Source organism: Lagenorhynchus albirostris, chromosome 7, assembly GCF_949774975.1.
Source record: "Lagenorhynchus albirostris chromosome 7, mLagAlb1.1, whole genome shotgun sequence".
NCBI lineage: Eukaryota > Metazoa > Chordata > Mammalia > Artiodactyla > Delphinidae > Lagenorhynchus > Lagenorhynchus albirostris.
In genome coordinates, this window is record NC_083101.1 from 93,664,197 (window position 1) to 93,679,562 (window position 15,366).

General features: G+C 39.6%; 1 long non-coding RNA gene across 1 annotated transcript in view; it reads right to left on the reverse strand.

Moving 5' to 3' along the window:
• The window catches only part of LOC132522998 (uncharacterized), a 95,776-nt gene extending 90,381 nt beyond the window's left edge, over window positions 1-5,395 (reverse strand). Inside the window, exon 1 of the long non-coding RNA XR_009541401.1 lies at window positions 5,060-5,395. This is a non-coding gene — a long non-coding RNA (uncharacterized LOC132522998). The remainder of the gene's footprint in view (window positions 1-5,059) is intronic.
• Window positions 5,396-15,366: the final 9,971 nt, after the last annotated feature.

Sequence of the window (15,366 nt, forward strand, 5' to 3'; positions counted from 1 at the left end):
AAACATTTAACAAGGACCTAGAAGAACTAAAGGTGAAACAAACAACGATGAACAACACAATAAATGAAATTAAAAATACTCTAGATGGGATAAATAGCAGAATAACTGAGGCAGAAGAACGGATAGGTGACCTGGAAGATAAAATAGTGGAACTAAATACTGCAGAGCAGAATAAAGAAAAAAGAATGAAAAGAACTTAGAACAGTCTCAGAGACCTCTGGGACAACATTAAATGCGCCAACATTCGAATTATAGGGGTTCCAGAAGAAGAAGAGAAAAAGAAAGGGACTGAGAAAATATTTGAAGATATTACAGCTGAAAATTTCCCTAATATGGGAAAGGAAATAGTTAATCAAGTCCAGGAAGCACAGAGAGTCCCATACAGGATAAATCCAAGGAGAAACATGCCAAGACACATATTAATCAAACTGTCAAAAATTAAATACAAAGAAAACATATTAAAAGCAGCAAGGGAAAAACAACAAATAACACACAAGGGGATCCCCATAAGGTTAACAGCTGAACTTTCAGCAGAAACTCTGCAAGACAGAAGGGACTGGCAGGACATATTTAAATTGATGAAGGAGAAAAACCTGCAACCAAGATTACTATACCCAGCAAAGATCTCATTAAGATTTGATGGAGGAATTAAAACCTTTACAGACAAGCAAAAGCTGAGAGAGTTCAGCACCATCAAACCAGCTTTACAACAACTGTAAAAGGAAATTCTCTAGGCAAGAAAGCAAGAGAAGGAAAAGACCTACAATAACAAACCCAAAACAATTTAGAAAATGGGAATAGGAACATACATATTGATAATTACCTTAAATGTAAATGGACTAAATGCTCACACCAAAAGACACAGATTGGCTGAATGGATACAAAAACAAGACCCATATATTTGCTGTCTACAAGAGATCCAATACAGACCTAGAGACACATACAGACTGAAAGTAAGGGGATGGAAAAAGATATTTCATGCAAATGGTAAACAAAAGAAAGCTGGAGTAGCAATTCTCATTTCAGACAAAATAGACTTTAAAATAAAGACTATTACAAGGGACAAAGAAGGACACTACATAATGATCACGGGATCGATCCAAGAAGAAGGTATAACAATAGTAAATATTTATGCACCCAACATAGAAGCACCTCAATATATAAGGCAAATACTAACAGACATAAAAGGGGAAATCGACAGTAACACATTCATAGTAGGGGACCTTAACACACCACTTTTAGCAATGGACAGATCATCCAAAATGAAAATAAATAAGGAAACACAAGCTTTAAATGATACATTAAACAAGATGGACTTAATTGATATTTATAGGACATTCCATCCAAAAATAACCCAGAATGCACATTTTTCTCAAGTGCTCATGGAACATTCTCCAGGATAGATCATATCTTGGGTCACAAATCAAGCCTTGGTAAATTTAAGAAAATTGAAATTTTATCAAGTATCTTTTCCGACCACAACGTCATGAGACTAGATATCAATTACAGGAAAAGATCTGAAAAAATACACACATGGAGGCTAAACAATACACTACTTAATAATGAAGTGATCACTGAAGAAATCAAAGAGGAAATTAAAAAATACCTAGAAACAAATGACAATGGAGACACAACGACCCAAAATCTATGGGATGCAGCAAAAGCAGTTCTAAGAGGGAAGTTTATAGCAATATAATTCTACCTTAAGAAACAGGAAACATCTCGAATAAACAACCTAAACTTGCACCTAAAGCAATTAAAGAAAGAAGAACAAAAAAACCCCAAAGTTAGCAGAAGGAAAGAAATCATAAAAATCAGATGAGAAATAAATGAAAAAGAAATGAAGGAAATGATAGCAAAGATCAATAAAACTAAAAGCTGGTTCTTTGAGAAGATAAACAAAATTGATAAACCATTAGCCAGACTCATCAAAAAAAAAAAAAAAAACAGGGAGAAGACTCAAATCAATAGAATTAGAAGTGAAAAAGGACAAGTAACAACTGACACTGCAGAAATACAAAACATCATGAGAGATTACTGCAAGCAACTCTATGCCAATAAAATGGACAACCTGGAAGAAATGGACAAATTCTTAGAAATGCACAACCTGCCAAGACTGAATCAGGAAGAAATAGAAAATATGAACAGACCAATCACAAGCACTGAAATTGAAACTGTGATTAAAAATCTTTCAACAAACAAAAGCCCAGGACCAGATGGCTTCACAGGTGAATTCTATCAAACATTTAGAGAAGTGCTAACACCTATCCTTCTCAAACTCTTCCAAAATATAGCAGAGGGAGGAACACTCCCAAACTCATTTTACAAGGCCATCATCACCCTGATACCAAAACCAGACAAGGATGTCACAAAGAAAGAAAACTACAGGCCAATATCACTGATGAACATATATGCAAAAATCCTCAACAAAATACTAGCAAACAGAAGCCAACAGCACATTAAAAGGATCATATACATACAAGTGGGGTTTATTCCAGGAATGCAAGGATTCTTCAATATACGCAAATCAATCAATGTGATACACCATATTAACAAATTGAAGGAGAAAAACCATATGATCATCTCAATAGATGCAGAGAAAGCTTTCAACAAAATTCAACACCCATTTATGATAAAAACCCTGCAGAAAGTAGGCATAGAGGGAACTTTTCTCAACCTAATAAAGGCCATATATGACAAACTCACAGCCAACATTGTCCTCAATGGTGAAAAACTGAAATCATTTCCACTAAGATCAGGAAGAGGACAAGGTTGCCCACTCTCACCACTCTTATTCAACATAGTTTTGGAAGTTTTAGACACAGCATTCAGAGAAAAAAAGGAAATAAAATGAATCCAATTCGGAAAAGAAGTAAAACTGTCCCTGTTTGCAGGTGACATGATACTATACATAGAGAATCCTAAAGATGCTACCAGAAAAGTACTACAGCTAATCAATTAATTTGGTAAAGTAGCAGAATACAAAATTAATGCAAGAAATCTCTGGCATTCCTATGCACTAATGATGAAAAGTCTGAAAGTGAAATTAAGAAAACTCTCCCATTTACCGTTGCAACAAAAAGAATAAAATATGTAGGAATAAACCTACCTAAGGAGACCTGTATGCAGAAAAGTTTAAGATACTGATGAAAGAAATTAAAGATGGTACAAATAGATGGAGAGATATACCATGTTCTTGGATTGGAAGAATCAACATTGTGAAAATGACTCTACTACCCAAAGCAATCTACAGATTCAACGCAATCCGTATCAAACTACTACTGGCATTTTTCACAGAACTAGAACAAAAAATTTCGCAATTTGTATGGAAACACAAAAGACCCCGAAGAGCCAAAGCAATCTTGAGAACGAAAAAAGGAGCTGGAGGAATCAGGCTCCCTGACTTCAGACTATACTACAAAGCTACAGTAATCAAGACAGTATGGTACTGGTACAGAAACAGAACGATACATCAATGGAACAGGATAGAAAGCCCAGAGATAAATCCATGCACATATGGTCACCTTATCTTTGATAATGGAGGCAGGAATGTACAGTGGAGAAAGGACAGCCTCTTCAATAAGTGGTGCTGGGAAAACTGGATAGGTACTTGTAAAAGTATGAGATTAGATCACTCCCTAACACCATACACAAAAATAAGCTCAAAATGGATTAAGGACCTAAATGTAAGGCCATAAACTCTCAAACTCTTAGAGGAAAACATAGGCAGAACACTCTATGAAATAAATCACAGCAAGATACTTTTTGACCCACCTCCTAGAGAAATGGAAATAAAAACAAAAATAAACAAATGGGACCTAATGAAACTTCAAAGCTTTTGCACAGCAAAGGAAACCATAAACAAGACCAAAAGACAACCCTCAGAATGGGAGAAAATATTTGCAAATGAAGCAACTGACAAAGGATTAATCTCCAAAATTTATAAGCAGCTCATGCAGCTCAATAACAAAAAAAACAAAAAATCCACTCCAAAAATGGGCAGAAGACCTAAATAGACATTTGTCCAAAGAAGATATACAGACTGCCAACAAACACATGAAAGAATACTCAACATCACTAATCATTAGATAAATGCAAATCAAAACTACAATGTGACATCATCTCACACCAGTCAGAATGGCCATCATCAAAAAATCTAAAAACAATAAATGCTGGAGAGGGTGTGGAGAAAAGGGAAGCCTCTTGCACTGTTGGTGGGAATGTAAATTGATACAGCCACTGTGGAGAACAGTATGGAGGTTCCTTAAAAAACTAAAAATAGCACTACCATAAGACCCAGCAATCCCACTACTGGGCATATACCCTGAGAAAACCATAATTCAAAAAGAGTCATGTACCAAAATGTTAATTGCAGCTCTATTTACAATAGCCCGGAGATAGAAACAACCTAAGTGTCCATCATTGGAGGAATGGATAAAGAAGATGTGGCACATATATACAATGGATTATTACTCAGCCATAAAAAGAAACGAAATTGAGCTATTCATAATGAGGTGGATAGACCTAGAGTCTGTCATACGAGTGAAGTAAGTCAGAAAGAGAAAGACAAATACCATATGCTAACACATATATATGGAATTTAAGGGAAAAAAATGTCATGAAGAACCTAGGGGTAAGACAGGAATAAAGACACAGGCCTACTAAAGCATGGACTGGAGGATATGGGGAGGGGGAAGGGGAAGCTGTGACAAAGCGAGAGAGAGGCATGGACATCTATACACTACCAAATGTAAGGTCGATAGCTAGTGAGAAGCAGCTGCATAGCACAGGGAGATCAGCTCAGTGCTTTGTGACAGCCTGGAGGGGTGAGATGGGGAGGGTGGAAGGGAGGGAGATGCAAGAGGGAAGAGATATGGGAACATATGTATATGTATAACGGATTCACTTTGTTATAAAGCAGAAACTAACACAACATTGTAAAGCAATTATACACCAATAAAAATGTAAAAAAAAAAAAACCTAACACAGTGGTTTTAGTTGTCTCTTGCTGCCTAACAAACCTCAGTGGCTTTAAAATGGCATATCTTTATTATCTTACAATTTCTGGTGGTCAGGAATCCAGGTGTGTCTTCCGTGAGTGGTTCTGGTTCAGGGTCGCAGAAGCTGCAATCTGGGTGTTGGAGAATCTGCAGTTCTCTCAAAACTGGCGTGAAATGGGAGTCTCTTCTTCCAAGCTCACTCCCATAGTTCTGGGCAGAATTCTGGTCTTTGCACATGTTGGATTGAAGGCCTCTGTTCTTCGCTGGCTGGAGCTATCACTTCTTGGCTAAGGGGCCTCTCGTGAGGCAGATCACATCAGGGCAGCTGGCTTCCTGCAGAGTGAGTTAGCAAAATGCAAAGAGAGTGAATGCAGGGACAGGAGGCAAGATCTTTTGTTCCCTAAACATGGAAGTGACATCCCATCGCTTTGTAGAAGCAAGTCACTAAGTCCAGCCCTCACTCAAGGAGGGGGTTGACACAGGGCTTTGGATGCCAGCAGGCCCTGGGGTCCCTTTTAGAAACTGCCTATCAGCATCAAGATGAAGAATGACGTTAGCCGACATCCTTGGAAACAAATGTTCACAGTGAGTTTTAGCAGCTGGCACATGCCTTAGAACTTGGCTTCCCTCTTTTCTGACAAGGAACTGCCCCATGAATATGTCATTTAATTGGTGGAGGGGAGGTAGTGGGTAGAAGCAGATCTAGGTTCCCATCAGCATGTTCCTCCTGAGGGAGCACTGACCTGACCAGGACAAAGTCCTCTCTTCTGAGAGCAGGGAAAAATGCAGGACTTTGTCTCCATCAGAAGCTGTTATCTCTGGTTTCCAAGGGTGGCCCAGGATTGCTTCAGGGGAAAAGATTCAAGGACTGGGCATGGAGCGGGGTGAGTTGAGAAGAGACCCTTCTCCAGGGTCAGTTCCTGGACAGAGGCAGCCACTTTCTTGTGGTCAGTAACTGGGTAGCATGGCCAGCAGAACCTGGCTTGCCTGTTCCGGCTTTTTAATTAAGAGGTGGCAGCTGTTAAATGCTCCTGCAAGCCAGGCACAGACAGTGCTTTCCCTGTGTCACCTCACTCACCCCTCATAAGACCTCTATGGAGGGGGGGCTGTTTTACCTCGTTTTAAATCTGGGAAAATGGAGGCTACAGGATTGAGCCAGCTGCTGGAGGACCTGGGACCAGTAGGTGGCAGAACCCAGATCTCATGGCTTGTCTGGATCCAAAGTCTTCACTTCTCTGTTTAAAAAATTCCAATGCACATCCAAGAGAGGTAACCACATTGGCTGTTTCTGAAACTGAATGTCACTTAATATGAGTCAGCGGTGAATGTAGATTAATGTGCAGCCTCCCAGCTTCTCTGAGGGCTGTGAGAGGTGTCAGGCTGGAGTGGCCTTCCTGGAATCCCAGGGGTTTCCACAGAAAGGCATCCTTCTGGGAAGACTCTTATGCCCCATTTTTATCCTTAGTTGGTCCCAACAGTGCTCTAAGGGCTGTGGAAGCACCCCTTCACATGCTCTGGTAGGTACATCCTTCAACACACCACCACACTTGAAACACACAAAGCAAGTGCATTTGTGACCTGGATACAGTGTTACAAGAAAGGGTTGCTGGAGGTTTAAGGGACACCTATGGCTTACATTTATGCAATAGAAAGTATTCTTTTGCAGCTATTAATTCCCAGTGGTGAAGCATGGCCAAGCAGGGGCAGACTATTCCTTATCGTAACTGGGACATTACTCAAACTCTGCCTATAGGATATAATCACAATTGATTTTATTTTCATCTTCTGTGGTACCTATGAAACTTACACGATGGGAATAATCTTTCCCCACCTCTGGATGAAAATCCAGCTGGCCCCCTGACCTCTGTGTTCGCTCTCACCTAATGGAGGGTCCTAGAGTGGGTGGAGTCATGCACACTGTCTCGGGGTCTCATCCACACCTAAGGTGTCCAATCCCAGACTGGAATCAATCTTCACCTCCACCTCCATCTGCCCACCTGGCACTGTGGGCTGATTGCTTGAAGAAGGAACCATATATTCCTCCCTTCCCATCCTTTTATTTTTCTCTTTTCTCCATCCAACTTTGCAGTTTTGGATCCTCCAGGGTGAGCCTGGGGAAGGAAAGAAAACACAGTCTGTTGTGTGCATTTATTTTCTATCTGCTGAGGGAGCCTCTGGGACAGGTATGGTTGGGATTTTCTCTGAGGCACTTTCTGTGGTTCTCCCAGCAATGTTCCACTGCTGGGCTCTGCAGCTGTGGTTTTCAGGGTAGGGTGGTGCCTCTTCTCAGAGGGCAGCTGCTGTCCCTCAGGCCTTGGTTTTGCCAGGTGTCCACTGTACTTGCTAACTCTTGCTTCAGGGAAGTGGACCCCTGACAGGTGATCCTTCTAGGGAGACTTAAGGCATCTCCAGACAAGCTGTCTCTCCCCCAAACATCACATCAATTCCACCAGAAGCACTCAGATCCTTTGACCTTTCTCAGCATGGAAGTGTGGTTACCTGCTCTGCTGGGTAGCCTCCAGGGTGGCCCCAAATGGTCTTGCCTCCTGGAACTCACACCCCTGTGAAAACCCTTCCATTTGAGTGCTGGCTGGACCTAATGATTCACTTCTAACCCATAGATTATAGCCAAAGTGATAGGATGCCACTTCTTAGATTGGGCTATAGAAAGACAGTGACTTCAATCTTTTTTCACTCATATTTCACTGGAGATTCATCCAGGTTGTTACTGTATCAATAATCTCTTCCTGGGACTTCCCTGGTGGCCCAGGGGTTAAGAATCTGCCTGCCAATGCAGGGGACATTGGTTCGAGCCCTGGTCCGGGAAGATCCCACATGCCGCGGAGCAACTAAGCACGTTCGCCACAACTACTGAGCCTGTGCTCTAGAGCCCGCGAGCCACAACTACTGAAGCCCACGCGCCTAGAGCCCGTGCTCCGCAACAAGAGAAGCCACTGCAGTGAGAAGCCTGTGCACCACAACGAAGACCCAACACAGCCAAACATAAATAAAAATAAAAATAATAATCTCTTCCCCTTTGTTGCTGAGTTGTGTTCCATGGTATGGAAGGACCACAGTTTATTTAATCATTCACCCACTGAAGGACATCAGAGTTTTTTCCAGTTTTTGACTATTAGAGGTAAAACTGCATGAACATTCATGTACAAGTATTTCTGTGAACTTAAGTCTTCATTTCTTTGGGATAAATGCCCAGAAGTATAATTTCTGGGTCATAAGGTAGTCACATAATTTTTTTAAGAAACTGTGCTCTGTTCCATTTTATATTCTCACGAGTAATGTATGAGTAATCCAGTTTCTCTGCATCCTTACCTACATTTGGTGCTGTCACCATTTTTTTTTAAATTTTAGTCATTCTGACAGTTGTGTAGTGATATCTTATTGTGATTTTAATGTACATTTCCCCAAAAGCTAATGTTGAACATCTTTTCATATGCTTATTTGCCACTTGTATACCTTCTTTGGTGAAATGTCTCATTTCTTTTGCCCATTTTCTAAGGATTTTTTTTTAACTGTTCAGTGTTGATAATTCTTTATATATTCTAGTTATTAGCCCTTTGTCAGGTACATGGTTTGCAAATATTTTCTCCCAGACTATAGTTTGTCTTCTTACCCTCTTGCAAAACTTTTGCAGAACAAAAGTTTTAAATTTTGATGAAATCCAAGTTAACAATTTTTCCTTTTCTGCAACATGTTTTGGTGTAAAGTCTAAGAAATTTTTGCCTAGCCTTAGATCCTGAAGGTATTTTTTTCCTTTTTCTTTTTACTAATATTTTTAAAGCTTTATGTTCATAAACCATTTTGAGTTGTTTTATATAAGGAATAAGAATTCAGTGAAGGTTCATGTTTTGTGTTAAGGATGTCCAAAAGCTCCAGAACAATTTATTGAAAAAGCTGTCTTTCCTCCATTGAATTCTTTTTGCACATTTGTCAAAAATCAGTTGTATGTATTTCCCCAGGTCTATTTCTGGATTCTCTCTCTGTTCCATTGATCTATCTATCCCCCCACCAATACCACACAGTCTGTAACTATAGCTACATAACAGTTCATTCTGCTTGCTTTGGGTTTATTTTATTCTTCTTTTTCTAGGTTCTTGAGATGGGAGCTTATATTATTACTATGATACTTTTTATCTTTTCTAATGTATACATTTAATGCTATAACTTTTCCTCTCACTGTTGTTTTAGTTGTTGTCCATAAAATTTGATATGTTGTATTTTCATTTTCATTCAATTCAGTACATTTTTATTTTCCTTGAGACTTTTTGTTGACCCATAGATTATTTAAAAGTATGTTTTTAGTCTGTGTTTGGAGATTTACTTCTTATTGTTCTGTTATTTATTTCTAGCTTGACTTCATTTTTGTCAGAGAACATATTCTGCATGATTTAAATTCTTTTAAATTTTCTTAGATTTGTTTTATGCCCCAGGATATTAGCTATCTTGGTATATATCTTGTGGGCACTTGAAAAGAATATGTTTTCTACTGTTGTTGGGTAGAGGAGTCTATAAATATGGATTAGACCTCTTGGTTAATGGTGTTATTGAGTTTTTACTTCTATGTTCTTGCTGATTTGTTTTGTCTAGTTCTATTGATTGTTGAGAGAGGGATGTTTGAATTTGTATCTGTAATTGTGGAATTCATTCAATTCTGTCAGTTTTTGCTTTACATATTTTTCGCCTCTGTTGTTGATTGTATAGAAAGTTAAGACTGCTATATTGATAATTTGATCATTATGTGTTTGGAAATTTCTCTCTCTGTGTTTGGAAATTTCCCTTGCTCTGAAGTCTGCTTTATCTGATATTAATATAGCCACTACTGCTTTCATTAATGTTTGCATGATAAAAATTTTTCTATTCTTTTATTTTCAACATGTCTAGATCAGCTATTTGAAGTGTGGCTGCATATAGTTAAATAATCTCTTTTAATTTACTTTATTAATTTCCATCTTTTGATTGATGTGTTTAAATCATTTATATTTATTGTAATTATTGGTATGTTAGGGCTTAAATCTTCCATTTTATTAGTTTTTCTGTTTGTTCTCTCAGTTGTTCCTTTCTCTGTTTTTTTTTTTTTCCTGTTTTTCTGTGGGTTACTCAAACATTTTTTAGGATTTTATTTTGAATTAGCAATTGTGTTTTGAGTGTATCTCTTAATATAGCTTTTTTAAAAATAATTGCTCTAGATATTACATTATACATACATTTCTTATCAGTCTACTGGTGTTGTCATTTTACCAGTTCAAGTGAAGTGTAGAAACCTTATACCCTCTCCCCCTCATATAACATGAATGTCTTAAATATTTCCTTTAAATATATTTAGAACCATATCAGACTGGTATAAAATTTGCTTAAATTGTCAAACATTTAGAAAACTCAAGAGAGGGACAATCTATTATATTTACCTATATTTTTGCTTATCCTGATGTGCCAAAGATTCATTTCTTGTTTGTTTCCTTTTTGTTTATAGAACTTCTTTTAGCCATTTTTTTAGGGTAATTCTGATTGCAACAAATTATCTTAGTTTCTTTTATCTGAAATTGTCTTTATTTTTTCTTTATTCATATATATAGGAATCATTTACAGGATTAGTTTATATGAGGGTTTCATATACAGGATACAGGATTCTGGGTTGACAGTTTTTTTCTTTAAGCATTTGCAAAGTGTTGTGCCACTTCTTTTTGGTCTCTAATGGTTTCTGATGAGAATCCATTGTCATGAGAATTATTTTTCACCTATAGGTAAGATGTCATTTCTCTTTCACTACTTTCAATACATGTTCTTTATTTTCATTTTTCAGACGTTTGATTATTATATGTCTTGGTGTGGATTTCCTTGAGTTTTTACTGTTAGGATTCTCTCAGATTCTGAAACCTGTAGGTTTATAGATGGTATTTTTTTCTAAATACAGGAAATTTTCAGCAATTATTTCTTTGAGTACTCTTATAGTTTCACTCTCTTTGTCCTCTCCTTCCAGGATTCCAATGGTACAAATATTAGATATTTTGTTATAGTCCCACAGGTCCCTGAGTCTCTTTTCATTTTTTAAGTCATTTTTTCTTTCTATTGCTTGGATTGGGCTTTTTTCCAGTTCACTGATTCTTTCCTCTGTACCCTCCATTCTGCTGTTGCCTTTCCATTTATTTTTTATTATTGTTATTGTATTCCCAGTTTTACGATTTCCATTTGGGTCTTCTTTGCATCTTCTATTTCTTTGCTTAGACTTTCAAATGTTTCATAAGTTTGAAGCATGTTCATAATTGTTTATTGAAACATTTTTACGTTGATACATTTAAAGTCTTTGTCAGAGAATTCTAACATATTTGACAACTTGGTGTTGGATCTATTAATTATCTTTTTTCATTTAGTTTGAAATCTAAAATCTAAAAATGAGTTATTTTTTATTGAAACCTGGAAATTCGGGGACTATGGTATGAGAATTTGGATGTTATTTGTTTTCCATTTCAGTTGGCTTTCGTGACACTGTGGAAGAATGGGATGCAGGGCCTTTTAGGATGCCTCTTTACTGCCTGGAGGACACAGAAGTCAACACTTCCCACTTGGTTGCTGCTGGCATGAGTAAGTGTTAGGCCACAGGTTTAAGTGCGATTTTGCTAAGAGGAGAGAATTTCATCTGAAAGCTTCTGTCTTACTATTCTGGGTCCCCTTGTCCTTTGGCTAGAAAAAGAATAAATTTGTTGAGGTATTTTTGTCTGCATATTATTCAGCTTCAAATTGGAGTTGTATGAGGCAAAAAGAAAACCCAGAAACTACTACCATGTTGATTCCCTCATCCCAAGGTCCTTAGTTGGCCTGCCTTCTTCTCTCCACCTTTCAGAATCTTCTTAGGTTGTTGTTTATATAATGTCTAGGGTTTTCAGTTGTACCTGGTGGGAGGAACAGGGAAACATATAGCTACTCCATCTTCTTGGAAGCAGAAGTTAAATAAGCTTACTTTGAAACCAAGGGAAAGAAAAAACACACAGCACTGGGACTATATTTTCTCAAAGGAAGAGTTTCAACAGATGTCACAAGGCTTCCCTGGTAGCGCAGTGGTTGAGAGTCCTCCTGCTGATGCAGGGGACGCGGGTTCGTGCCCCGGTCCGGGAGGCTCCCACATGCCGCAGAGCGGCTGGGTCCGTGAGCCATGGCCACTGAGCCTGCGCGTCCGGAGCCTGTGCTCCACAACGGGAGAGGCCACAACAGTGAGAGGCCCATGTACTACAAAAAAAAAAAAAAAAAAAGATGTCACAAAGCAGAAGAAACTGGGAGACGGCACAATTCTCCAACATACCAATACCAAAACCCAATACACAAACACATTTCCATTAGGGTGTTTGTTTCTGTGGCTGGCTATCTCAATAGGAGAAATGAGAAGGAATGAGTGAAACTGGGTCCTGGGCAATCTATTTATTAAAGTATGATTAGTAAAGCCAACAGGGCAAATTAAGTTGTGTTGGAGAAGAGATTACAATCGTTAAGAGAGCTTGATCTGTTCAAGGTAATGTCCTCAAATGACAGTGAATTTTACCAGTTTCTATTTCTCCTCCAACCCCTTAAGGGGAATTTTATTATTTATTTCATCTGGGAAATATGTTCTGAGAGTTCATATTTATATACTTTTATTTAATCAATCATACATTGGTTATGTAACAAAGGATAAAACAACTGTTTTACTAGTCAAATAAAAATAGTGATAATCTAAGACAAAATAAAATCTTAAAAATACACTCTTATGAACTCAACTTGGTGTCATGCTAGCTTTTGACACAAGTAGGAGAAAGTCTATATTAGTCAACTAGGGCTGCCATAACAAAATATCACTGACCAGGGGGCTTGAGCAAAATAAATATATTTTCTCACAGTTCTAGAGGTTCAAAGTCTGAGATCAAGAAACCTCTCTCTTTGGCTTGCAGATAACCACCTCCTCCCTGTGTTCTCATTTGGTCTTCCCTCCATGAATGTCTGTGTTCTAATCTTCTCTTCTTTAAGGATACCAGTCAGGTTGGATTAGGGCCCACTCTAATGAATTCATTTTAGTTTAATTACCTCAGTAAAGATCTATTTCCAAATACTGTCATATTCTGAGGTAGTGGAGATTAGGACTTCAACATATGAATCTTGGGGGGACACAATTAGTGCATAAGAGGGTCAACCCACTTGAGGCCACCATTGCATCCCATATTACTTTCTTGCTCACCATGGGCTCCACCAGCCTGTCTGCCTCTGGCATTCACACTGTGTCTGTATATTTCCTCATCAAAATGTTTGGTCCCTTCACCCTTTCCAAGTTCTGATTTTTGCCAGATGAAAGATGGCTTAGATCATTAAAAAAAATTTATACATTGTTACCACTGTAGACAGGAGCTTTCTAAAGATGCTAATGTGTCCATTTGGCTCCTTTCCCTGACATGGTCTGTGGCCCCATCTCACCTTGCAGGGCCCACCCAGCCTGCCCTCCCTGCATCTTCTCTCTTCCTCTCCTGCCAGACATTGCTGTGCACTTTGTCCTGCTGCAGCTGGCAGAGAGAAGGATGTATTGTTGCCTGCACACCATCTCCTGCCTGCTGACTCTGCATTTGGCTCAGTGGTATCATGGAGTCAAACATTTTTCCACCTCACACAACATTTAACTTTCCTTATCAGAGTTAACTGCATCAACTTCTGCTGCCAGGTCCGTGCCACGTCTGGGTCCTGGGGAAATGTGAGCAAGCAACTTTTCTGCATGCACCTCATTCTTGGTCATTTCTGGGGTGGTCTTCCTCCTGATAAGTTTAGAAGTTTGCTTCCTTCACTACACTGTGAACTGCATGAGGGCCATGTCTATGTTCTTATCTGTCTTTTTATCCCTAGCTGCTTGGCTAAAGTGCTGGCATAGAATACGTCTCAATAAACATTTGCATCTTCAGTGAAGCCTGGAAATTCCACTTCTAGAAAAATACAGCAGGACAAGCCATGGTAAATTGGTCTGTTGCCTATCCTTTCTCCACACCTAGGTGAACAATAGACAGTATTCCCTAAGGAAGAAGGTCCACTTTGGATGTGAATCACAGAAACAAAAGGGCACCATGGGTCTGAGTGGTATTTGTACAGGAGTGTTGGGAGGTTTGAGACCCCACACACCTGTCGGTCATGGGGAAGGCACCGAGAGCAGGGTTTAATTTCTGCTTGCAACCTCACGGACTGACTATTGGTGATCCAGAGTTCAGTCTCCTTGCCGCTTTCCTTCACACCTTTGTGATTCTTGTACTTTTTTGATCAAAGGATATGTTTCCATACATCCAACATCTCTGCAACATTCCCATTTTCTTTAACTTGAAAGCCGTTTATCATCTCCTGTGCTTCTCTGCAAGACCCAGCTTCCCTCTGTCCCATTCCACCCATCAGATTTCTGCTCAAGGATGCAAATTCCTCTCTGGTGAACAGAGTGAATTAGGAGTGTCTCAGCCCCAACTCTACCTCTCCCATCCTCACTCAAGGCTTGTGACTGGCAGGAGCCCCACTGTTTCTACTCATTGTCTGAGGGTGAAGACCACAGGCCAGGACTGTGCTAAGGGTCCTTACGGGTCACTGCACTTAATTTTCAAATGACCTTGTGCACTGGTCACTGTGGTTGACCTCATCTTATAGGTGGGAAAATGAGTCACAGAGAAGCTAAATAATTGTAGGGGGTCACCCAAGCAGTGAATGGCATTGCTGGAATTTACGCCCATCCTGCCATCAGCTACCAGAGCAATGACTTTCCAAAAGCACCCAGGTAGGCTGAGGTCCCATCCTCCCACTTTAGAAAGACTGCTTTTCCAGGAATCACATGGAACAAGACAGGAGTTTTCTTTATATTTCTTTCCTTCTCTGCCCTGAAATATACAAAATCAGCAGGTATTCTGTGGGCCTTTGAGGGGTGGAATGTAGAGTCTGATGTAGGCATAAGGCATGAAGCAGTGAATGAGGTCATATTAGAAACTGTAGGAGACAGTGGGCCAGGTGGGATAGAAACCCACTTGCTGGATCAGGACAGAACAGCAGGGGATGACAAGGGACCCTGTCACAAGGCCTAATCCAGGAGCCTCCAACCGTTTGGGAGCATCATGCCCCTGCCCGCAGAGGTCTGCAGGGAGACCCAAGCAGATGGCCCTGGAAGAGGACACTGAGCAGCTGGGGGCTGGGCAAATGCAGAGGCTCCAGAAAGGCAACCAGAGAAACTGGTGGACTAGGTTCCAGTTAGATAAATATGGCTTCAGCAACCTCAGTCCTGAGCCTCTGCCCGTTGCTCAGGCTCATTCCAACCCCTCACCCTCCTCCTTCTCTCAGCTGTGGGGGTGGTCTTCCTGCTCTTGGAATACACCAT